The 24096-nt window shown below is 44.3% G+C and overlaps 2 long non-coding RNA genes and 4 other non-coding genes across 6 annotated transcripts; 1 reads left to right on the top strand and 5 right to left on the bottom strand.

The window, feature by feature from the left end:
• Nucleotides 1–1283: 1283 nt before the first annotated feature.
• Nucleotides 1284–9702, bottom strand: LOC118351229 (uncharacterized). Its single transcript, XR_004806350.2, has 3 exons — nucleotides 9338–9702; nucleotides 4481–4726; nucleotides 1284–4339 (listed from the first exon to the last, which is right to left on the bottom strand). It is a non-coding gene; the product is annotated as an uncharacterized LOC118351229 (long non-coding RNA).
• A 1502-nt stretch (nucleotides 9703–11204) lies between these two features.
• On the top strand, nucleotides 11205–11278 carry TRNAN-GUU (transfer RNA asparagine (anticodon GUU)). The gene has a single exon. It is a non-coding gene; the product is annotated as a tRNA-Asn (tRNA).
• A 10079-nt stretch (nucleotides 11279–21357) lies between these two features.
• Nucleotides 21358–21430, bottom strand: TRNAK-CUU (transfer RNA lysine (anticodon CUU)). The gene has a single exon. It is a non-coding gene; the product is annotated as a tRNA-Lys (tRNA).
• A 491-nt stretch (nucleotides 21431–21921) lies between these two features.
• Nucleotides 21922–23577, bottom strand: LOC112664048 (uncharacterized). The gene is made up of 2 exons (XR_003139475.3): nucleotides 22704–23577; nucleotides 21922–22242 (listed from the first exon to the last, which is right to left on the bottom strand). It is a non-coding gene; the product is annotated as an uncharacterized LOC112664048 (long non-coding RNA).
• TRNAH-GUG (transfer RNA histidin (anticodon GUG)) lies at nucleotides 22325–22396 on the bottom strand. The gene has a single exon. It is a non-coding gene; the product is annotated as a tRNA-His (tRNA).
• Nucleotides 23167–23238, bottom strand: TRNAG-UCC (transfer RNA glycine (anticodon UCC)). The gene has a single exon. It is a non-coding gene; the product is annotated as a tRNA-Gly (tRNA).
• Nucleotides 23578–24096: the final 519 nt, after the last annotated feature.

Here is a 24096-nt window from a genome sequence, read left to right as displayed (position 1 = left end):
TAGCTGAAAAACCCCAAATTTGTTTTTTTTTTTTTTAATTTTTATTTATTTATGATAGTCACACACAGAGAGAGAGAGAGAGGCAGAGACATAGGCAGAGGGAGAAGCAGGCTCCATGTACCGGGAGCCCGACGTGGGATTCGATCCTGGGTCTCCAGGATCACGCCCTAGGCCAAAGGCAGGCGCTAAACCGCTGCGCCACCCAGGGATCCCCCAAATTTGAAGATTATACAGCACACTCTGAATAATATATGGGTCAAAGAAAAATTCTCAAGAGAAATTATTTTGAGCTAAATGAAAATGATAATTCAGTTTATAAAAATGTGTGATATGGGACCACCTGGGTGGCTCAGTTGGTTAAGTGTCTGCCTGTAGCTCAGTCCATGATCCTAGGGTTCTGGGATCCAGTCCTGAGTCAGGCTCCCTGCTCAGTGGGGAGTCTGCTTCTACTTCTGTCCCTCCATCTACCTGAGTGCTCCCCTCCTCTCTCACTATCTCTCTCTCAAATAAATAAATAAAATCTTAAGAAGAAAAATGTGTGGGATGAAGCAAAAGTAGTGCTTAGAGGGAAATTAATAATATTGAATGTGTGTGTTAGCAAAGAAAGATCTAAAATCAATAATCTAAGCTTCCACTTTTAGAAATTTAAAAAAGAACAAATTAAATTCAAAGTAAGCAGACAAGAAGAAATAATAAAAATTAGAGCAGAAATCAATAAAATTAAAACCAGGAAATTAATAGAGAAAAATCAATGAAATCAAAAGCTAGTACATTGGCATGATGAATAAAATTGACAACCCTCCAGCCAGACTAAACAAGACATAGAGAAGATACAAATTACTAATACCAGAAATGAAAGAAGGAGCCTTAGTGCTGATTCCATGGACATTAAATTATAATAAAGGACTATAATGAACAACTGCTCACAAATTTGATAATTTAGATGAAATGAACCAAATCTTCAAAAGACACAATTCTCCAAAACTCACACAAGGAGAAATTGATCATCTAAATAGGCCTAAACTGAATCAGCAATTTTTTTAAAAAAAGACTTTATTTATTTATTCATGAGAGATACAGAAAGAGAGGCAGAGACATGGGCAGAGGGAGAAGCAGGCTCCATGCGAGGAGCCCAATGCGGGACTCGATCCCAGAACCCCAGGATCGCGCACTGAGCTGAAGGCAGATGCTCAACCGCTGAGCCACCCAGGTGTCCCTGAATCAGCAGTTAATAAGCTTTTGAAAACAAAACCACACTTAGATTAGGTAGTTTCACTGGTGAATTCTACCAAACATTTAAAGAAATGATACCAATCACCTACAATATCTTTCAGAAAATAGAAGACAAAAAAAACATTTCTGGGCACATTCTATGAGGTAAACTTTACCCTAATACCTGTTTAAAAGCTAAATTCAACCAAGTACATTTGAAGATCCAATTAGTTTTATTATTAAACAATTCATGAATAGGCAGCATTCCATCTAGCAAGTAGAGAGGAGCTCCACTGAGTTGAAACAAAAGAAAGGTTTTGGAAGGAGGAGAGAGAGCATTAAAAAAGTAGGGAAAGGGGGCACCTGGTGGCTCAATGGTTGAGCACCTGCCTTTTCATTTTAATGAAACAGAGGTAATTGGCAAGGGGACGGGGCTATGGGCATACTGGGTGGATTCTTGGGCTCCTTATCCCTGGTAACGAATGCAGGGCCTCCCTTACTTTTGAAAAGGTACTGGGAGTTTTACCACTGATTTATTGTCTCTGAGATGGTTAGGCTATTTCCTAGCCTGGTAGAGACTGTCAGTTTTTGCACTCCCTTTAATTCTCTTAAAATCCTTAACTACTGAAAGTTTTGCATTTCTTTGTAGTTCTGAGACCTCCTAGCAAGTTCTCCGGAGAAGTGTGCTTAGGCAAGTGGAGAGGTAGGGCATCATAGATCACGGAAAATAGCCAGGAACACAAAATGCCTTCTCTTGTGTCAGGAAAGCTACCTCTAGGCTTTCTTTTTTCTGAGGACCCTCAACTCTTTCTGCTTACAGAATAATATGTGTTCCAGAAAGGGACTAGAAAAAGAAAATACAAAACACTTTCCCACATCTAAGGGTTGAAAGTGAAATTAATGAAATATTCTGTGAATAAAACTGACTTTCAAAAATGGAATAGATTTCCCCACGAGTTGTGAAGCTTAATGAATTTTAATAGACACACACAGTGCTGCAATCACAAAGAAAACTGGATTTGAAAGGAACCTGTTTCCTTTGTAATCCTAAGTGTTCTACTCCACACTTTGTAAAGCATCATTTGAAAAAAAGGCACATGGGCATCAGTAAGCCTGCCAGACACACAGGTTCCCTACAGGCTGAAGGTGCAGAATTTTAGATTTTCCCTATCTGTAAATGCCCTTACATTGTACTGCAGTTCATAAGAAAACCAACCAGGTCCAGTGTTGGCAGCTGTGGGCAGTTGTGTTTGCCAGTCTCTTTCCCAGGATGTTGTCTTATCTTGCTCACTTCTGATCCACAATGTCCTTGTATCCCCTTGATAATTTGTGAAAAACAATAGATTTATATAAATTATTTTTTAAAAGATTTTTAAAATTTATTTATTCATGAGAGACACAGGGAGAGGCAGAAACATAGGCAGAGGGAGAAGCAGGCTCCATGCAGGGAGCCCAATGTGGGACTCAATCCCTGGACCCCGGGATCACGACCTGAGCCAAAGGCAGAGGCTCAACCACTGAGCCACAGGTGCCTCAGATTTATATAAATTAAATTTTTTTCAGTGTCTATATTGTGCTTTTGAATTTATACATTTTTGCCACTGTTTTCAGTTTGATATCTTACACCCAAGCTTTAATTTTACTTGATGTTCACTATAGGTTGCTAAACATTGATGAAGATCAGCTTTTACACAACTCAAAAAACCAGGAGTCTTATGTAGACCTTGCTTCCATTAATCTAGAACTGCGATATAAAGTGTGCTTTTTGGAAAAGCCTTGTCATTTTATTTTGGTTTTACCGGCTGATAACTATATTCCTTTAGAACTTTCCATATTTGGTTTCTTAAAAAGGGTGTCCCAAAAGCATCCCAGGGCTTCACTAATAATAGGAGTTTGCATAAGATAGGATTCAACAAAGCTTTCTGGGATCCTGGGCCAACTTTTGCAGGGGACAAAGTGGAACAGTGAACCCCATAAAAAAAAAGGATAGTTGTAGAAGTTGTCTCAGTCTCTCAGCACTCGGAACTCTCAACCTTAAAGAAAGGAATGTCCAGCTGGCACTTACTGTCAAGGAGTTAAACATCCAGCAGGCCCAGGGAGCAGGGAAGCCCTAAAAGAGATGCGGTGGGAATTGTAGTTGCTGCAAGCCTTCCTGCCACCACATGCCCATAAGATAAACCAGCAATAAGTTGCACGTGTGAACTGGTGACCTCTGCTCAGTTTTAGAAGAATATGGCAGCCACTTCTGTTTATTTCCACCTTCCAAATCAATATGTCCAGCTAGCGCAAAACTTTGCAGGGATGGGAAATCTGGGAAATGTTCTTCCAGTTTAGGAATGAAAACTGACACAAATCCACCATTGTTCACCTCTTGTGGACTTGTTGTCTGTGTGGTATTCCTCTTGCTCCTTTTAAAACCATTCTTAACTTTCAAATAAAGACAATAGGAAAATCGTGTTTTCTTCAAACAATGAAAACAGGCCAAAACTTTCTCCAAAAGAATAAAATCTTTTCCAGTTGAATCACATTCATTCCCCCTTTGATATCCTCATCTAAATACTTAGATTAAAAGTTTACTACTATCAATACATCTTATGTTAGCTGGTAGTGGGATGGAAGAGGAAAGAAAAATATTGAGTAATATACACATACACAAAAATATTTACATCAAAATAAGCAAGAAATAGTCATATCTATTACAGTCCTCACTTCTGCAACTGTCACAGGTATTTATTACTGTCTTCTTCATTCATTATTCATTCCATATTTCCTTTGCCCTCAGCAAGCACCATACCTCAATGTTAACAGGTTTCTCGCCTGGTAGTGATTTGTAGGCCCTCATTCCCAAAGTCTCCAGACCATTTCTGTCTTGCCTGTACTGGATTGTTGGAGTTTTCCATTGACTTTTAAGCAGAGGGCAATGAGTTCCAAAGAGTCCTCCAAGGGCTTTCCTGCATTCCTCAAATACTCCTCCCTACTTCCATTGTGTAGTAGCAACCCAGCTGGTCAGGATCAGTCATCCCACTTAGTAAAGTAACCTTCTTTACCTGTTGACACCCTGTCATGAGGACCTCCAATTGGCCAGGGGGCAGGCTCAGTGTCCACTTCAATACAGCCATTTTTGCACCTGTTGGTGAAAGCATTTTTCTCTTGGGAACTAAGATTTCTAGGTCAACAGATCCCAAAGTTACAGAGGTGGGTGGGAAGCAAAATGTTCACTAGTATATCCTTAGTGGTAATAGTGAGAGGAACCACTCCCATTTCCTACCTTCCAGGAACAGCTCCTTATATTGGTTGCTAATTTAGGGTATAGACCCTCCTGTGAAATATCTGGCTCCTCAAGGCATTGTCATCCAGCTGGCACTGAAACTGAATTTTCAAAAACACGTTCCATCAGGTTAGCTTCTTCAGGGTAAAACTGGTGAGTGAGCGTGAACCCAGGGCAACTGTCAAACGAATGAGTTCTTGGTCAGCAGCAATACTGTCTGGAGTTTCATGATATAGAAGAGGCATTCTGGAAGTACACACAAAATGGTTGTTTTAGTAGAACCATTGCAGGCAGAGAAGGCAAAACCATAATAAAAGTGAGTATTGGGACATCTGGGTGGCTCAGCGTCTGCCTTCCACTCAGGGTGTGTTCCCGGAATCCAGGGATTGAGGCCCACATCAGGTTCCTTGTGTTGAGCCTGCTTCTCCCTCTGCCTATGTCTCTACCTCTCTCTCTCTCTCTCTCATGAATAAATAAATAAAATCTTTAATAAAAAATAAAAGTATCTTTTCCAGTGAGAACAAAATTGCTGCCCCTCCCATGATGCAAAGGTCCTTTGTGATCAACCAGCTGCCCTGTGCTAATAACTTCCCTGCTTGCCAACTGGGGACTGATAACATATCATAGGCTGGTTGTTCTTTGCTCTTGGCTGTTGGGCACTCAGTAGTGGTTGTAGCCAGATTAGTCACGGAGAATGGCACCCATGTTGTGGAAACCAAGCAGAATCTGCATCTCTGCTTATTTGTGTGCCCATTGGGCAGTTCTAGAATTCCCATTTGATTCTTTTTTATGATTTCCATTTTTGTGTGTGAGATTCTTTATTAGAAAACAGAACCACTGGGTGGCTCAGGGGTTGAGCGTCTGCCTTTGGCTAAGGTCGTGATCCTAGGATCCTGGGATCGAGTCTTGCATCGGGCTCCCTGCAGGAAGCCTGCTTATCTCTCTGCCTATGTCTCTGCCTCTCTCTGTGTCTCTCACAAGTAAATAAAAATCTTAAAAAGAAGAACACAGAACAGGGGCTTCTGGGTGGAGCAGTTGGATAAGCATCTGATTCTCAGTTTTCGGCTCAGGTCGTGGTCTCAGACTCTGCAAGAAGTCTCCTTCTTCTGAATCTCTCTCCCTCTCCCTCTACCCCTCTTACTGGTGTGCTCTCTCTCTCTCAAAATACATAAATAAATCTTTAAAAAGAAAACTAGGATACGCAATGACATTGTATAGTCCTTTTGTTTCATGTATATTGTTTATATAATTATATAAAATATACATATATAATGCATACATATAATGTATGTTGAAGTCTGCTAAATTTAGTATCTGGGAAATCTGGGAGTTGGTTTCTTTTGACTGCTATTTTTCTCTTAAGTATGAATTAAATGGACCTCATTTTTTTTCATATGTCTGTACTTTTTATTGTTTTGTTTTTGTTTATCTTATTTTTTATTTCTTTATGGTTTTTATTATTTATACCACACTTTGAATGATACATTAAAAGAATCCAGATTCTGATATCTTTCTCCGAAGAGTATCAATATTTGTTCCACTGAGTAATTTTAAAAAAATTATTTATTTATTCATAGAAACACAGAGAAAGAGAGGCAGAGACACAGGCAGAGGGAGAAGCAGGCTCCATGCAGAGAGCCTGAGGTGGGACTCGACCCCGGGTGGGGTGTCCAGGATCACACTCTGGGTTGCAGGCAGCCCTAAACCGCTGCGCCACCGGGGCTGCCCCACTGAGCAATTTGATTACTAGCTGATGACCTCGAATTTGTGCAGCACTGGATTTATGTTTTGTTTAGGTAGATCTTTGGAAAGTCCAAGGTGTTTCTCAAAGCTCTCTAACTTGGTGTGACTCAACTTGGAAAGCCCAGCTCCTCTGTTAATCTTATCAGGGCTTGGTTTTAATATTTGTTAGGGAGAGTCAAGAGTAAGCCTTACACTAAGGTGTGGTTTTCACACCTAAAACAGAGCATTTCTGGAGTATCAGCTGAATGCTCAGAATGATAGAGTTAACAAGGCCTGAATCCCAGTGTTGCCAGTGCCAATCTCTAAGATCTCTTCTGTTTTCCATCTTGTGGCATCTGTCATCTGGTAAGCCTTGGATAGTAGCTCTCTGCGCATGAGTGGCCCTACACTCATTAAAATGACCTATAGGGGACCCAATGCAGACTTCTGAAAACTGGCATCTAAATTCTTTTCTCCTTTCTGATGCTCTACTCTGAAGATTCCCTTCGTTTCAGCTGCCCTAATTTTGATCTCTGCCTTCGAAGTTCAGTGTGAACACCATGCTCTGCTGAGATTCTGGCTTTCCCACCCCTCTCTCAGGGGATCACAGTCTTGCACTACCTCTGGCCAGTGTCTGCAAACAGGGGCTTCACATATTTTGGGCATTTTTATGGTTGGTTAAAGCAAGAAGACCAATCTGGTAGTATTGCTATGTTATAGTTGTGGGTAGAAGCCCTGAATTCCTGCGAGTACCTTTAAAGATGAGGGCGCCTAAATGGCTGGCTCAGTTGGTGGAACATGTGATCTTGGGGTTATAAGTTTGAGCCCCAAGGTGGGTGTAGAGATTACTTAAAAAGATTTTGTTTATTTATTCATGAGACACACACACACACACAGAGGCAGAGACATAGGCAGAGGGAGAAGCAGGCTCCATGCAGGGAGCCTGATGTGGGACTCGATCCCAGAACCCCGATATCACACCCTGAGCCAAAGGCAGATGCTCAACTGCTGAACCACGCAGGCATTCCTAAAAATAAAATCTAAATATAAAAATAAAATGAAGGATTTTAGAGGTGCTTGGCTGGCGCACTCAGTAGAACATATGACTCTTGATTTTGAGTTGTGAGTTTAAACCCCACATTGGGTATAGAGATGATTGTTTTTTTAATTAAAATTTTTTTAAAGTGCTTTGAAACATTTTTAAAAAGATAAAATAGAAAAAAAGATAAAATAGATTACTGATTTCTAAATAATTTTAATATTATTTTCCACATTTACAAATGACCTAGCCCTATGATTTTGTTTTTACTTTAACAAAAACTAAGACTAATCTGGGACTGCTGAACTCACTTTTAGCATGGTGACCCCACAGCACCACAAGGAGATCTGAGCTACCTATCCTGTTCTCTGGTCATATTCCCATGCTTTAACTTGAAGGGTGGCAGGATACGCCACCCCCAAAATATGCCATTTTGACATAAGGATTGTTTTGAGCTCAAGGTACTTGGAAAACAGCAGGTTCAAGAAGAGTGATTTGACCTCCCCTTTCCTTCCTGAAAGCAGGAGATAAACTCCCATGTGAAAGATGCCCTCCCTCTACCAGATGGAAAGAAACAGTTCTTGTCATGTGACACAGAAAGTCAGGGCCCAGAGAAATCTGTACAGACCTTGTTAAAATAACTCCTATCTTCCTTTAATCTTCCCATATACTTCGCTTTTTCACAATTGCTTCAATTGTTCAACCTAGTATAAAAATACTTAGGCTTACCCACTTCTTTGAATTTTCCATTTTCCTATCGGACCTCTTATGTACACGTAAAAATCAATGTGCTTTTCTCCTATTAATCTATCTTATGTCAACTTAATTCTCAGGCCCATTTGGAGTCCCTGAGAGGGTAAAGATAAGGTTTTGGTTTACCTACAGTCCACAAAAGAGAGGATCAGCAAAAGGACAACTGTAAGGTGCCAGACCTGGTCCTGGTAGAGGGAACATTGTGTGGGCCTAGTAGACCTAGTAGAAAATGCTAGAATTCCCAGAATCCGTTGGGTGGAAGAGTGAGAGGATGCCCTGAAAAGACAACGGTGGGAAAGGAGGCTCAGAAAGATAAGCTGTCCTTAGTGGGGACCAGTCCTTGGAATGTGTCTCTTTCTTCCCTTCTCCAATTTTGTCACTCTGTTCTGAATCTTCCTTCCCATTGTCTTCCCCACCCGAGCTCCTGGGTGCACCAGTTCTTTTCTCCCAAGCATGCAGATTTTAAACCTCTTTTCTACTGAGGACTCTTTTTGTGATCTGCTGAAACCTGCACATCCTTCTTGGAATAAGGCTTTTAAAGATTATTTGAAGGGGAAAGTAGCAGAGGTTGGAAGAATGTTAAGCAGACTCCTAGCTGAGCCAGGAGCCGCACACCAGGCTCCATCTCACCACCCTGAGATCATGACCTGAGCTGAAATTGACTCAGACCCTGGCGCCCCAGGAATAAAGCCTTTTAATGGATAGAACATTTAAAATTACAAAGGAATTAAGTTACTTTCAAAATTCAGTTGTCTTTGTGCCTTTTCCCATAGTTTTGATAGCCGCAGAGAGGCAGCATCTGAGCTTGGCATCTGAGCTGATGCAGTCAACCTCCCATGCCCCGACTCAAGACAATCCTAGAGTTGGGGGTGGGGGACAAAAAATAAGAATCTTGGGTCCCGCCAGTCTCAGAGAAAGTGAATCAACTGGGCATCATTATTCTTTACGATCCAAACTGAAAAAAAAAAAAAAAAAGGAGTGGTTCCCGGGACCCGAGTTCCAAGGGACCGGGCGGCGCCCCCCGCCCCTAGTGGCCCCGGCAAGGACCCACTCAGCACCGGCCACGGCGGGGACCCAACCCGATGACAACCAAATAAAATGCACTGGACGCTGGGCGATGCTCAAGACCTTAAAATTAGAAGTCGTGAGCGCTACGAACTGAGCTAGCAGGACGACGCGAAGTAGATGCGCTTCTTTTTTCCCTAGCAGCTGGGATCATTGCCCAAAGGTAAAGTATCTGAGCCAAGAGCGAAGGCAGCCTCAGCGTGTTGCTGGTCAGGAAATAGGTTTGTAGAGAGTTTAATGGATTTCCCGCGGCCCACGGCGGATGGGCACTAACTCACAATCCAGGCCTACGATCTTCCGGCTTCCTGAGCTCGAGGAGGGACCAGCGGAGTGGACAGAAAGCGCCGAGCCGAGGCGGGGCCCAGCTGCCGCGCAACTCCAGCCCTCTCCGGCCTCTCCCGGTGCTGGTTCCCGCCCAGGCCGAACCCGACTTCCACGGAGAGGACGTCCGGGATAAAAGGATTTTCACTCCATCCCGAGGGTGCCGCCGAGTCTTACCACGGATCCTCTCACCTCCTCAGCCCTGTTACCAGAATTTCCCAACCCTCCAGGACAATGTGGGCGCTTTTCTGCAAGCTCTTAAGGCACAGGTGAAAGTTGACATGGTGCCGAGTGCACTTTCTGTGCCCCAGCCCCGCGGGCTCGCCTCTCCTTTTGGGGGCTGTTGGGGAAATACATGGAGACTCCAAGGAACATACATATCAATAAATAGAATATTATAAGATACATTTATAAAGAAAAAATATCTGAGGGCATGCGTGCTTACAAGGTGCCCGCAAATGGGTACAAAACTATAGCGAACTTTCAGCATTATTTATGTGGAATTCAAGCTACAGCTGTCAGCGTCCTACTCTCAGTACGAGCATTACTCAGTTTATTCCGGCAATAATACTAGGATCAGTCAGTCGGACGCCCGCTCCTTAGAGTTCTCCATCGGCCTGGGAGAGCGGATCTGCTAGATGTGCAGACGGCTCGTCCCATCGGTCAGCAGCGGCCTGCAGGGCGCAGGCGCGGGGAGGGGCGGGTCCAGGTCCCCGGGGGGTGGGGGTGGGGGCGGGGCTGCTCCGGGCTGGGGGAGAGGGGCAGGGGCAGGGGCAGGGGCAGGGGCGGGGCGGGGCGGGGCGGGGCGGGGCGGAAGTTTGCAGCGGCTGTGAGCCCGGGTGATGCGCCCCCCAGCGGCCCTCACGCCCACTCTCGGGAAGTTGCTGCGTCCCAAGGGTGACCTCCAACAGCGGTGCCGTCTTTAAACCCATCATTTAAAAGACGAATGTCTCTTCGGAGGGGAGAGCACCAACCGCACACGGTTGCGGAGCGGTGGCCGCCAAAGAGGAGGCCAGTGGCGGGTGATCGAAATGTAGGAAAATCGGTATTTTCAGTTTCCCGTTGGTCGTTTCCTTTAGCGGTCTCCCGCCCGCCCGCCCGCCTCCTTCCCTTCTCTGCCTTTCCCGGTCCAACCCTCCGCACCCACGCCCCGCACCGACCACGCGGGACGGAGGCTACCGGGCGGGCCCGGTGCGGAGCTCGGTGGCGTCCCGGTGCGCGCCAGTCCGAAGTCGGGGCTTTCCCCACCAGCTCCGGGACAAAGCGCGCGTCCGCCTCTGAGAAACCTTTCCTGAGCCCCTCGTAGGACTAAGCGCTTCAAAGCCCCCACTGAGACCCTTGGCTGCCCGGGCCCCCACCTTGCACCACGGACCCTTCACCCAGCGCTTAGCGAGCGGCCCCTAGGTGCCCGGCCTGCCCGGGGGCGCGGGGCGCAGCGCGAGCCGAGCCCGAGTCCCGCCTGCCGCGTCCACATTCTAGCGGCGGGGGCCGAGGGGGCCGAGAAGGGCGGACGGGCTCAGCCCGAGAGGCTGAGGGGAGGGCTGTGCAGGCGGCGAGGAGCCGGCGGGGAGGCAGCGGGGAGGCAGCGGGGAGGCAGCGGGGAGGCAGCGGGGAGGCAGCGGGGAGGCAGCGGCTCGCCCCCCGCGCTCCCCGGGACTGCGGCCGGTGTTCACGTTCATACACGCCCGGTGACACCACCCTTTGGCCTCAGTGCCTCCCGCGCCTCCGGCCTCCGGGGTAGAAGAATGGGGAGGAGGGCCCCAGCCAGAGGCTGAAAAGCAATTTCTGAGATCAGGAAATGGGTTTAGGAGAAGGAGCTTCCGTGTCTCTGTGGCGCAATCGGTTAGCGCGTTCGGCTGTTAACCGAAAGGTTGGTGGTTCGAGCCCACCCAGGGACGGTCTGGTCTCTTTTACGAGCAGCATCCGGCCTTCTGTCCGCGCTAAAGCACACTCCCAAGTATGCTGCCCGAAGACTGAAGTTGCATAAATGAGCCTAAAAGAAGGAATTTTTCAGCAAAGGTATTTTTTTCAATAGCCCGCCTCTGGGCTTTATCCCAGAGGCGCTGCAGAATTCCTCAGTTCCCGAAGCTGGGTTTTTACAACTGCACATCCTGGAAACTAGAAAATCCCAAGAATTGAGAACAACAAACCCATCTTCTGTTGGGTGTGAAGCCCCTAGTTCCGGGTGGCAATTTTGGTTCTTCCATCACGTGGTTTGAACAAATCATGAATTTTCTGTGCCTCGATTTCTTTGTCTATAAGAGGGGACAAATAGGACTATTTCCTTCATGGGTTAATTTAAACTGTGATGAGATATGCACATAAATCATTTGACCACTTAATAAATGTTTGTTAAATGTTAGCTACTGTAACTCTTTTCAATGGCATCTCATCACCACTTCTGTTATTTCCTTCATCTTAAACAAGTGCATATCTTTTCATGGTATGGGTGGATTATTGTATATACAAACATTCCTTAATTGTTGGACACGGAGCTCAGGCTTCTGCTGGGGAAGAAGAACCAAGAACTCACCTTTCAGAGTGGGGCCTTCACCCGTGGCCCTGAGCCAAATAAAAATTGGAAAGGAGAGATGTTTAAAATTTTCATTAGATTGAGACTTCAGACGGGTGCCTCGGTAGCTCAGTTGGTTGGGCCTCTGCCTTTGGCTCAGATCATGATCCCGAAATTCCAGGGTCCACCGGGTTCCCTGTTCAGGGAGGAGTCTGCTTCCCCCTCTGTCCCTCACCCCACTCATGCTGGCTCCCTCTCTCAAATAAATAAATAAACAAACAAACAAACAAACAAATAAATAAATAAATAAATAAATAAATAAATAAAATCTTTTTAAAAAGGATTGAGACTTCAGATAATGGGTCTTCTAAAATTTTTCTTACATAGCAAGAGGAGAGACTGCATTCTCAGGATTTTATTTGGGGGAATTTAGTGATGGTGGCTATTCTGTTGATCTTGTGGAACTGTTTTAATACTGGTATGTGACACTTGTTATAAAACCTTGTCTGGTGAGCTGAGGTGAACAAGTAGCTAAAGGAAACTTCTCATAGAAAAGAGAAATAGGGGATGCATTCTCATATAGATTTCTAAAATCTTATTTTGATCTTTTCAGAGGTTTTGGGTGGTGTCCTAGCTCTGGCTGCTATATCAAAATACCACAGATTTGGTGACTTAAACAACAGACATTTATTTCTCACAGTTCTGGGGATTGAAAAGTCAAAAGTAAAGAGGGTGGCAGATTCAGTTCTTGGTGAGATCCCTCTTTCTGGCTTGCAGATGGCTACCTTCTCCGAGGATCTTCAGAGGGCAGAGAGAGAGGAGAATCTGGTGACTCTTCCTATTTTTATAAGGTCACTAGTTCCATCATGGGATGCCACCTTCATGACTCATTTAAACCTATTTACCTCCTAAAGGCTTTACCTCCTAATACTATCACACTGAGGTTAGGGCTTCAACATAGGAATTTGGGATGAGGGCAGCCCCGGTGGCACATCGGTTTAGTGCCGCCTGCAGCCCAGGGTGTGATCCTGGAGACCTGGGATGGGGTGTGATCCTGGAGACCTGGAATCGAGACCCACGTTGGGCTCCCTGCATGGAGCCTGCTTCTCCCTCTGCCTGTGTCTCTGCCTCTCATTCTCTCTGTGTGTCTCTCATGAATAAAAAAATAAAAACTTAAAAAAAAAAAAAAGGAATTTGGGAGGAACACAGACATTCAATCCGTAACAAGTGGGAACATAAAGAGGCATTTCCTGAGTTTTTAAAAGTCCCTTCATATAAAGTGGCCAGATTGAAGACTTGAGAATAGTCACTTTTTTTTTTTACCTATAATTGCTTTAATGATTTTAAAAGAACTCATTTACAAATAACTATGTTCAAGGACAGACTTACAGCCTACAGAAGGGAGTATGGATTTAGCTCACATTGCAGGATGTAGACAAAGAGGCTCCCAATATTGATTTCTGGAAATCCTAAGCTGGCCTGCTTCTCCTCATATTTGGCTAGTTCCTGAAGCCCTTAAAACTAAGCTAAGATTAAGACCTGGATTCTTCTGAGAGTTGGCAAAGATATCCCAGTCCACCTTTCACCTTATCCCGCTACCTCTTATTTGGCCCCACTTACTTTCAAAAGTGAAAACACTGTTCAATTATATAAATCTGTGGCCATTTATATACTCATGAACAAACCGCGTTTGAAGTTTCTGGAATCTCTGGTCTGTCTGAAGTGAGCACGAAGTAGCCTGTGAAGATCTTCACCGGAAGCAGGTCACATTCAGCCCTGTCCATTCTGTGTGGTCAGCAATGGGGCCAGACTGAATTCAGGGACACAGGCCACAGAGCCAGCTAAAAAGTTGATCTGAGGATTCCAATTGTGCTGCTAAAAAATCGTACCAGAGAAGTGGAAACAGAAGGCTTATAATACTTAAAAATGTCAAGTAAAAAAAGTTCTGGGAGTAGAACTTGTTCTGTAGTTCTTTGATCTTTTCCTCCTAGAGGAATTGTGTGTGTGTGTGTGTGTGTGTGTGTGAAAGAGAGAGAGAGAGAGAGAGAGAGAGAGAGAGAGAACAGAAAAGGGATTACAGAGAGATACATGAAAAAATTCTTATTTCCTTTGCTCAAGCTCCCAGTTCCCAAAGGCAAAATGTATACTAATGATTGTTTTTTATAAACAATTTTATTTTTCAGTAAAGTCAACAAGTATGGCTTTATTACTTTTATAACAAAGTAACCACCTATTTTGTAAGTATAGATTAAAAACCTCAGATGAAACAGGCTATCTTTACATGCTATAACTCAAACTTGCCTATGGCTGCTGAAGCCACAGGGCAGGCCGTTAACCCACAATGACAGCTGGTCCTCTGACACCGTGGGCAAGCCACATTCTCTGGGAAAAATTTTTTTTAAAGATTTTATTTATTTATTCATGAGAGACACAGAGAGAAAGGCAGAGACACAGGCAGAGGGAGAAGCAGGCTTCATGTAGGGAGCCCGACGGAGATCCAGGGTCTCCAGGATCATGCCCTGGGCCCAAGGCAGGTGCCAAACCGCTGAGCCACCCAGGGATCCCTCTCTGGGAAATTTTTTAAGCATAATGATCCAGAAGTTCTTAAAGCATCATGATCCATAAGTTCCACAGGATTTTTTCTTTCTTTCCTTATCTGCTTGTCTGCTCTGAGCTAAAAACAGATAGTAATATCTACCTCCAAAAAAAAAAATCTTAAAAAGATTTCTACACTTCAAGATTCTAGCCACATTGCCAGTATTTTTGTGGAAAAGAAAATCCAGTTATGGTAGGAAAAACATACTTTGTTCTAATAAAGTTGGAAAGCTCTCATAAGAAAATAGGGTTCTGACAAAGATGGGAGGAAAATTTAACCTAGGGTTTATAATGATCTAAGGGAAAGAAATACTTATATGGCTCCAGTCCAGACATCATAGAGGTCTAAAGAGAACAAGCAGATATGCTCAAATAAATGAAATAATTCAGGAGATACAAAATATTTTTAAAAGATTTTATTTATTTATTATTCATGAGAGAGAGAGAGAGGCAGAGACATAGGCAGAGAAAGAAGCAGCCTCCCTGAGGGCAGCTTGATGCGGGACTTGATCCCAGGACCCCAGGATCATGACTGAGCCAAAGGCAGACACTCAACCATTGAGCCACTCAGGTGCCCCAATACAAAATATTTTTGAAAAAACCTATTTGACACCAAAATTCAACTAATGATGAAATTATAATGAAAATCTCAGAAATATAGAATAGTATAATACAAAGCATGAGTCCTAATGAAAACTAGGACTTTTATTAATAATAATCTATCAGTATGGTTCAGTTGTAACAAATGTACCACACCAGTGCAAGGTATTAATAACAGGGGAGCTAGGCAGATGGAGAGGGATTATATGGGAACTCCGTACTTTCTGTTCAGTTTTTCGGTCAACCTAAAACTGCTCCAAGAAATAAAGTCTATTAACTTGTTTAAAACCTCAAGAATGAAAAAGCCATATTTGCTTGGTACTCTGTATTTGTTGCTTCAGATCCATTCTCACCATTATCCACCTTACTATATGCCCCAGAAAGTTAATCTTTTTGAACATAAAGGGGCTCCTCTGCCCACTGGCTTCCTGTTAGCTACAGCCCATGGGAGGCATGGATTGGGGTTGGCAGGGCAGGAAGACTATGAGGTCAGAGGGTGATTATTTTCTGCAGGTTGACAGTGATTGTGTTCTCTGCTATGCTTCAAAAGCCAGAGCTGTTGTTTGATGGCCCTATACTACTGCCTTAGCTACAACGATCACTTTTCCAGGTTCCAGAAACATCTTTCTCCCCTTGCCCATTCAGGCTAGTAATGGGTCTCCACTGTTGATATTGCTGGGACACCACACCATCTTGTCAGTGATTACATTCCCCAGTGGGGCCCAGGAATCCTGCGCTGAGCTGAGCTGGGAAGTCCCGGGAAACCCCCTTAATCCTCAGCAGGGCTGGCTTTCAGAAAGCCTCAGAGAATGTGCCACAAAAGCACCTGGGAGCTCACTGCCAGAGATCAAATTGATTGGTTATTTCCATCTCTGGGAACAAATATTGTTAATTCTTCACTTTCTTTTTTAAAGATTTTATTTATTCATAAGAGACACAGAGATAGACAGAGAGGCAGAGACATAGTCAGAGGGAGAAGCAGGCCCCATGCGGGACTCGATCCCAGGACCGCAGGATCACGCCCTGAGCCGAAGGCAGATGCCCAACTGTTGAGCTACCCAGGTATCCCAATTCTTCATTTTCTAGTTTTAGATACTTTCTCTTCCACCTACTCCCTCTACAATTACCACACACACACATTTCCCACTTCCCTATCTTCCTAATTGTGATGATTAATTTTATGTGTCTACTTGGCTAGGCCAAGGTACCCAGATGTTTGGTCAAACATCAGTCTAGATGTTCTTGTGAAGGTATTTTTTAGATGAGATTAACATTTAAATCAGTCGACTTTGAGTAAAACAGATTATTCTCCATAATGACAGTGGGCCTCAGCTAATCAGTCGAAGGCCTTAGGGGAAGAAGACTGAGGTCCCCCAAAGAGGGAGGAATTCTGCTTCCAGACTCCGCTCCAAGATTAGAGCTACAACATCAGCTCTTCCCTGGGCCTCCAGCTTGTTGGCCTATCCTGAAGACTTTGGATTGAACAGCCTCCACAATCACATGAGCTAATTCCTTAAAATAAAAATTTATCTCTCTCTCTTTCCAATAAATAAATATATAGATATATAGATACAAGTATAGAGATTTTATATACACATATATATCTCCTAGGTATGTATATATATTTATATAACTCATAATTAAATGTGATCAATTTCTGTGTAACATTTTCTCCTGGCACTAACAATTACCTTATTTTTCCATTTGCTTAGTTTTCCATGCATTTGTTACTAGGTTATAACCGTTTTTTTTCCAGTTCTGTAAATCTCCCCTTGACACATTGAAACACACATAGTTGTGTTTTGTTTGTTTTTCAAGAAATCTCTCCTGACACATTCCTATCTCCTCCAGTCTGGACTGCTTTTTTAAAAATCTATTTATTATGAGAAACACAGAGAGAGAGAGAGAGAGAGAGAAAAGCAGAGGGAGAAGCAGGCTCCATGTAAGGAGCCTGTTGTGGGATTCAATCCTGGGTCTCCAGGATCAGGCCCTCTGCTGAAGGCAGCGCTAAACCGCTGGGCCACTGGGGCTGCCCCTAGTCTGGACTACTTGACAGCTGTCATAATACCTCCCTTTACTTCACCATCAGCTTGGGGTTTCCATTGCCCCTCTTTTGTTAGGTCCTTTGCTTCAGGGGTTGCAAGTGGTCTCCTTTCTTCATTCCTTCCTTCCTGTTTATGGTGTATATTCTCCAATAACTTCTGTAAAGAAGTTGCTTAAGGACTAAACTCTTGGAGACATTGTATGTCTGAAAATGTCTATTATATCCATATCTGTATTATATCCATTAATTGATATTTTACTAAATAGAGAATGTTAGGGTGAAATCATTTTCCCTTAGATTTTTCACCTAGGCTGTCTTGTTTCCCTGGTAAAACTAGGAAACTTCCCAGAACACCAACATCAGATAAAATCACTCTATAATCACGATGAAGCAAAGCAAAGCAAAAAAAAAAAAAAAGAGAGAGAGAGAGAGAGAGAGAAAAGAAAGAAGAAAGAAAGAAAGAAAGAAAGAAAGAAAGAAAGAAAGAAAGAAAGAAAGAAAGAAAGAAAGAAAAAAAAAAGAAGTACTTCATGATTGTTCGGAGGCAGAAGAACTGTAAAGCATCCCCCAAACTGAGAAGGCACTTTGAGTTGGAAAGACAAATCAGACGACAGTTTACAGTTTCTATACTGGGTAACTTAACTGACAGGGTTGGGGGGTGGGGAATTGGCCCACCAGTCAGCTGCTCAGCTATTCTCCACAAAAATCCAGACCTTCACTCACAGATTGGAAGGAGATGGGACCTGAGGGAGACCCTAACAGTGAGATCCAAGTGTTCACACAATTGTGATCATTAGCTAACATTAACAGACCTCCTGCCGACACCTGTGCATCAGGAGGCCAAAACTATGTTATCGAGGTTTGTATCAAGGTACTCTTGGTGCTCTTGTCTCCTCTGAGATCACAAGACATCTGGGGGAGCAGGGGCTTTTGAAGAACATAACAATAGAAAGAGCACCAAAAGGACAAATCAAAATGCCGGCCAAAACCGGAGTCAGTATGGCCAGTATGCCCACAGTGATCATGTCTGAGCATGAACAGCACACAGTCCAAACCACATAAAATAACCAAACTTCCTCTTCCTTTCTCAACCACTAATAGCTACTGTTACTTCTTTACAGTTTCACATTTGGCTCTGTTCCACTCCTCCCACTTTTTGAATAAAAGTTACTAAGATTTCCAAAGGTAGAATTGCCCCCACAGTTCCCCATGGTGTATGTTGTCTCCTTTGTTGCAATGGGCCAAATCCAACTTTGATTACAAGTTTGTTCCTGATGGTTATATACTGGAGGGTATCAACATTGTAGGGAAGGCAGATGTCACTCTGATTCTTGACTATTTACATTAAACTGTTCTTTCATCTCCCTTCCCAAAAGCTTACAGCATCTCCTCTTTGTCCCTACTGTTTTGAAACTGGTCTATTTTTAGCCACTATACTGGGAACTTGAATGGTCCTTTCAATAGGGGAACTTGGATTTCTTGTGTATCCCTCCAGAGAGGTTTATGTATATACAGGTAAAAGTGTATATCTCTTGCAACTACCATTATTTCCCTTTTGATACAAATGATTGCACGTTATAGGATCATTCCTCACTTTGGGATCTTCACTTGATTTATATCTCTGTGAGTTTAAGTTAGCTTTTGCTGTATAACAAGCCATTCCAAACTTATTGTCTTAGAATAACAATAATGTGTTACTTTTTAGTGCTTCCGTGAGTTGAAGTTTTTCTGTTCTGAGCCAACTAATTTGGGGCTGGCTGTTGAAGGATGGATGGCTCAATCATCTGTCTGAGGCATAGTTGAATTGCCTAGAAGAGCTGGGATGAATCTTTTTCTCCTTGTGATCTCTACAGCAGACTAGCTTGAGGGTCTTCAGATCATGATTTTAGGATTCCAAAGGCAGCAAAAGGAGGTTAATCCTCAAAGTGCAAGCATTTTTCAAGCCTGTGTTTCCATCAGGTTTACTAGGCGCCAACGTTGACCAAAGCAAGTCATAGAGCCAATCCAAGATACAGACGGGAGACAAATAAGCTCCACCTCCTGATGGGAGGAGCTGCAAAATATTACAACCATTTCTTTTCAATCACACCGCATTGGAGTATCAGGAACTTCCTCATTTTTTTTTTTTTTTACAGCTAGCGGAACCATATTTAGTTGTACAGTTGTACATTTAGTTGTATATTTGGTTACCCTCCCCAGACTGGTGGACATTTAGAGAGGTTTCCACTCTTTTACTTAATGAAAAGTGTTCCATGAGTAACCTTGTATATGTTTAATTTCAAACGTGTAGGTATATCATGGGATAAATTTCTAAATGTGGATTTAAAAAGTTTTTTTAAAAAGCTTATTTAAATTTTTGATAGATGTTGTTTAAAAGGCACCCTGTAGAACTTGGGCCAATTTACCCTTGAATGTTGAATATCTTTCTTTATGAACAATAGAAATTTATATTTTCTATTCTTTATATGTTTGCTATTTTTATTGGGTTGTTGGCTTATTTCTTATTGGTTTGTAGTTCTGTAAATATTAGGAAAACCAGTCTTTTGTATATATGTATGTTCTAAGAATGCAGGTGTTGGGTATGGTTTGGTGAAGTTGGTGCAGCCACAGGAGAAGAGAAACAGGCTTGAAAGGAAGAAGTTTATTATACTCACAGTCCCAAAGAGGGGGGTCATGTTGTGCAGCACAGGGCCACATAGAGGCATAACCAGCAGGGTGCTCAATTTCACAGGCGGAGTAGTAGAGACAGGAGGACCTGTGGACCTAAGTCTCTACTGGGTCTTGGGTGGGGTCCACGGAAAGCAAACCAAGAGAGGTATGGAGAGAATGGGAAGCAAGGTTGTGGGTGAGGAAGAAGACAGGAAGGGGAAGTTAGAGTCCAGCGATTTGCGTTTGTTATCAAGGGGTTTCAGCTGTTTTGGGATGTGAGTTCACAACTAGGGCAGTGAAAAGGATGTTAACCACCAATGCATGAACTTAAAATGGAGGATTTTTAATGCAGTGCGAGTTGCAAATATTTCTCAAATTTGTTGTTTGTGTTTGGACTTATGCGGATATCATTTGATTTATGTAGTCAAATGACCTGATATTTTTCTCAAGATTTCTGAGTTTATGTCATAAACAGCTTTTTTCACACACACCCAACATGATAAATAATCGTTTCATGTTTCTACAAGAACTTTTATGTTCCTCTTTATTATTTTTCCAAGTTTTTAATTCCAGTTAACATAGTGTTATATTAGTTTCAGGTGTATAATTTAGTGATTCAACAATTCCATACACAGCTGGTTCTCATCATGAGTGTTCTTTATTACCATTTAAATCTTTGATTGATTTGGAATTTACCCTTATATACAGGCCATGATATTCACTGACCATTATTTTTCCCTAAACACCTACTTCGTTATTCAAAACTGATGATTAGAATTATTGGTTCAAGTTCAGACTTTGCGGAGCAAAACAAAGGCCTCCCAGCGAGCGCAACCGCTGCAGAGCGCCCGGCCGCAAGCTCCGAGACTGCGCAGCCCAGACTCCCCACCGCTGCCCGCTCGCTCGCGCCTGCGCCCCTCGCGCCCCCTCGCGCCCCCTCGCGCCCCGCCCACTCGAGCCTGCGGTCGGCGCACGCCCTCCCTTCCCTGGCTCTTCCGCGTCCCTCCTCCGCCTCCCCAGATCATTTTCCAGGGAACCCCCTTTTTTCCCCCCGGTTCGAGATCTTAGTAAACGAATTTTATTTCACAGCCCTTTGAGGCTGGTGAACGCTTCAAAACCTGAAAAGCAAAAGCAGATGCTCCTTGGCACCTAGTGGAGAACATTTTAACTAGCTAAGAAGGGCCTTCGAGAAGTGAATCCAAAATTTCCCACCACTGAGCGGAAGAGGAGGAGAGTGTTTCCATCCCGTCCTGTCCTAAGGCGTCTTCTCGGTGGAGCAGAGTCGCAGCAGGACGTAGGGGGACCCCCGGGGGCAGGAGCTCCAGCTCTTGACACTTTCGCCCCCCGGAGAAGCCTCCTCTCCCCCCAGCAGTAGGTCAGGGATCCTTGTATCAATGACCAGGATCCCCGGTTCGGATTCCTTATTTTTCCTCAATTTGGAGGGAATAGAGAAGATTCCTGGAAGACCTTACGGAAGTTTAAAACAATAGTGGTCGCAATGACTTTTTATAAGTTCATAATTGTTGGTTGTCAACAGAGGATTTGATAGGAACTGAATAGGAAAAAAAACGTGCTCGCGCCCAACGTGGGGCTCGAACCCACGACCCTGAGATTAAGAGTCTCATGCTCTACCGACTGAGCTAGCCGGGCGCTGGTCAGTTGGCTTCTCTTTAGAAATATCATTTCTTTGGAGAGACAGGCCGCAAGGTCCATATACTCGCTAGTTACTCGTTCTTTCAAGCCCTCTGGCTCTAAGATTTTGTGAACACAATAGTAGCTTTGCAGTCCCAGGACTGAGGCTTGGAGAGAGTGATGGGGATTGCGCGGGGCCAGAAGACGGGGAATTAGGAGGCCTAAAATCTCCGTGTTTCCGCAAAGTCCGCGTGGACCGGGCTGCTTTGACAGCCGGACTTAAGGCGTGCGGACCCTTGAGGAGGAGGCGAAAGAGCGCGAGGGCCCGGGGATGAGAGGCGCAGACAGCCGGGGAGGTGGGGCGTGGGGGCTCGCTCTCCCCGGACCTTGGGAATCCAGCCCCTGGCTTCTCGTCCTAAACCCTGCAGACCCAGGGTGGTGGGTGCAAGTGGGGCTGAGGGACGCATCACTGAGGACACGAATTTGTTTTTAAATACCAAAATCTTGCGTGGCTTAAGTAAAAGACTGTATTTATTAGGTGTGAACGTTCCAGCGAGATTTCAAGTCAGAGGGGAGACAGAGCCCCAGGCTATCTCACTTTGCGCTCCCAACTCTTCGTTTTTCCCGCGTCCGGTACAGGCGCTGAATTCAGAGTCAGAAGCGAAGGATCCTCTCGTCTGCAGGCTTGGTGGCAACCCCGAGGCCCCCTACACCGCCCTGAAGCGCGTCGCTGCCAGAACTGGGTAGGTGAGTCTGCCTCGGGTGGGCGAGCCTCGGAAGGAGCGGAACAAAAGCAATTCACCCAGTTCGTGGATTGCACTTCAGGGAGCCTGCTTAGAACCAAAAGAGAGTAAAACTGTTTTCAACCGTAAAATAGAAGTAAAACGCCAGGCTCGCCAAGGAGACATTATGTGCCGTGACTCGGATTCGAACCGAGGTTGCTGCGGCCACAACGCAGAGTACTAACCACTATACGATCACGGCGCGCCACCCGCCAGGCGACACACTGCGGCTTAATTTTAGCCCTTTAACAGGACCCCTTACGAGCGGCCGTGTCATCTGCCCGATTCAAACGGTCTGCATCACTCAAAACGCCCAACAAATGTTTCCACTCCACAATCTCGATGTCTCCATCCCCGAATCTGGGTCTGAGCTCGAATCCCGCGTGCGGGCGCCAGCATCGTCCGTCGGCGGGGCAGCGGCCGGGGACCATCCCAGCACCCCCACCCCCGAACTCCTCTTCCCTCCTCCCAAAAGAACCAAGCCGCCCCGAGGATTTCCCTGTTTGCACCTCCAGCTCGTGGCCTGGAGTAGAGGCTCCTGTCCCCAGAATGGTGGGACCGGAAGCGGCCCTCCTCTCGTTCCTCTCGCTGCCCTCGCCTTTGCAAGCGACGTGGCGCTGTCTCGGGAGCTGCGGCCCCTGGGGCTGACTTCTTTATTCTGATTTCTCAGTGAACTCGAGTCACATCTGAGGACTTAGGAAAACAAATCCGAGCAGTCTCTGTTTCAGACACTTCCCTAAAGGTCCCCAAAGGCTAGTTACCGTAAACCGGTGGTGCGACCCCAGCGGCCGAACCCAGCACACGAACTTGGCCGAGGGTTGCAGCCGCCAACATCCCGGAGGCTTTTTTTTAGGAGAGACTCCCCCAAAACCAGTAATCTTAGAACGCAAGGATGATCAAAAGGCTTTCCTTTCCCCATTGCTTTACTGAATTGGACTTCGAATATGGGGGAGTAAAAGAGAGGGCAGCAGATGCGTTGGCCGGGAATCGAACCCGGGTCAACTGCTTGGAAGGCAGCTATGCTCACCACTATACCACCAACGCGGTGCCGGGAGGCGCGGGTCGATTTCATTATGAGGAGTATCTGGTGCAGAGCTTGGTCACGCAATTCCCCGGGAGCTGTATTAGGGGATTACTAACACAAAGCGAAAGGAGGACGTAGAAGAGAAGCTCTCTAGCATTTCTCCTATGATTATATTAAAAATTCTTTGGCGGCTTCTTATGGATTCACACGTTTAAAAAAAAGCCAATTCTAGCTTTAGCTTTTGTCGTTTGAAGGGGGCGTCTGAAATCCAGTTAAGGAGTGAAGGCTACCCTGAGGGAGTCATTAGGCATTTCAGAGTGTTTTCACAGGGCAAATGCATTAAGGCAAAATTGCAAATGAGAAAGCATGCGCATTTTAAAACTTTGAATACATATCGCCAAATTGCTAGGTGGCGATAACACCTGTTTTCGCTATTACCATATCACATCAGTCAGCGGGATCTCGTTATGCTTTCCACCTTCACAAAAGTGCAGGATAAAAAGTCTTATCTCAATTTGCTTTTATTCTATTACTATTGAGGTTGACCATTTTTCAGACTTACCGATTTTTTGTATTAGTTTTGAGAATTACTAAGTCATATGCTTTGTCTATTTTTCTATTAATTCTTTATATTGATATTACTGATTTATACTACTTTGTCATTGGACTTTTAATATTATTTATAGGAGTTTTAAATGGGCAATTTTCTGTTACGTAGTCTCACTTAAGTTTTATCCTTTATCATTTCCGTTTTTGTTTTTGTCTTGGAAAAGTCTTCTATCCCATACTAAGATAACTATGTATTTTTCTTAGCTTTTTCATTGTTTCTACTCTTGAATTTAATTCTTTAATTAGTCTAGCATATGGTATGAGGTAGT

This window comes from Canis lupus, chromosome 17 (genome assembly GCF_003254725.2).
Source record: "Canis lupus dingo isolate Sandy chromosome 17, ASM325472v2, whole genome shotgun sequence".
Lineage (NCBI taxonomy): Eukaryota > Metazoa > Chordata > Mammalia > Carnivora > Canidae > Canis > Canis lupus.
Note: the sequence above shows the minus strand (reverse complement) of the source record. Positions and strands in the feature narration are given on the sequence as shown.